General features: G+C 36.3%; 1 protein-coding gene across 1 annotated transcript in view; it reads left to right on the top strand.

Annotated features, from left to right (window-relative positions):
* LOC107670647 (E3 SUMO-protein ligase RanBP2-like) overlaps positions 1 to 1,509 on the top strand; it is a 71,455-nt gene that overhangs the window by 19,429 nt on the left and 50,517 nt on the right. The window lies entirely within an intron of this gene.

Genomic DNA, 1,509 nt, shown 5'->3' with positions numbered 1-1,509 from the left:
GTGGTTTAAAGTGAGTTTTGAGTAAAAGTGTTCTAATAATCTCGGTTAGCTCTAATGCAGCTGCAGAACAGGTGCAGCTCTTCTTCATAATGCATGTTGTCATAATTCACATAAGGTCGCAAGAAAATGTTTTGTTGCATTTTTATAGAAAGACTTTTGATAATAGTTGGGTAAATGTATACTGGGATTGAAGCAATGTGGCTTGGTAAACCTTGTAATGCCAGAATAAAGGCTACTAATGGCTGAATAAAACAAAAGAATAATGATAAAGGAATAATGAGGATAATGTCTCATACCTGGCGGAGGTGTGAAAGGTTCGTCGGGTAAGAACAATAGAATCATGAATGGGGCAGTTTGACGAGACCGCAGGCAGGAGAGCTTAATCAATTTGTGTTGATTGATCGCTGTATATCAATTTTATTAGCCTTTTATTAGTAGGGTTGGGTATCGTTCAAAAATGTTCGATGTCGATACCGATACCTTGAATTCGATACCGGTTCCTGAATGATACTTTTTTCGATACCTATTTTATGAAACCAAGTTTAACAAGATTACATTATCTAAAAAAACCCAAAAAACTTTGGTTTTATTTTTCAGCTTGTTGATGTTTATACAAACTCAAAGACTCATCTCCTGGGCCACTGCACAAAGGAACAAAATGTAACCAACAGAATAAATCGGTGCAAATAGTTTTAATAAAGCTCAAATAGTCGTCAGTATACACATCTGTTAGGCTACATTTACACTAGTTAGTGTTCGTTTTAAAACGCATAGCTCAGACAGAATCATGATTTCTATTTATTTTCCACTGATTTACTGATGAGCATTAGCAGCTTCCAGCGCTGTCTGCCTGTGTTCTCTCTTCCGTGATCGCTGCTCTGACTATTTTTAATTTCAGCAACACAGGGTGTCCGCGGGTCCTTAAAAAGTCTTAATGTCTTAAATAACGTTTTCCTAATATAAGACCTTAAAAAGTCCGATGGGTCTTAAATAATTTTGGTCACATTACCGCTAAAATATTTTAAGTCTGATGGACCTAATGACTTTACAATCATTGGACAGACCGAAGATGTTTTCTCCCCGCGGTAAGTTACTGCGTCATCATAGAGAATTGCAGTAAGTTAGCAGAATACAGAATACAAGCTCGCGCTGAGGCTCACTCTGTTTGTCTCGAGACTTCAGAACAAATGAGCGTGACAGCACACATAAACTCAGAAGAAACACACTGAGGTAAAAATTCAAAATGTTTAGTTTATTCATAACATGATATAGTTAAATAACACCATGACAAGTGAGCTATTTTACTCAATATTCTCACGATGCAAAAAAAACATTCAAAACCTACAGAGTGCACGCATTACGTGAATTCTATGCTCTTTCACTGCATGATTCAGTCTATTAAAATACATTCAGAATGATCACAAATTCAAGACATGGGGGCAGAAAATGTGTATATTTATACCACTTCATATAGTCAATGAAGTTCACACAGAAGAGTGCCTTTTTTTC

The sequence above is a fragment of the Sinocyclocheilus anshuiensis genome, unplaced genomic scaffold, assembly GCF_001515605.1.
Source record: "Sinocyclocheilus anshuiensis isolate Anshui unplaced genomic scaffold, SAMN03320099.WGS_v1.1 scaffold1282, whole genome shotgun sequence".
Taxonomy (NCBI): Eukaryota; Metazoa; Chordata; class Actinopteri; order Cypriniformes; family Cyprinidae; genus Sinocyclocheilus; species Sinocyclocheilus anshuiensis.
The sequence above is the reverse complement of the archived record's forward strand: the minus strand, read 5'-3'. Positions and strand labels throughout refer to the sequence as shown.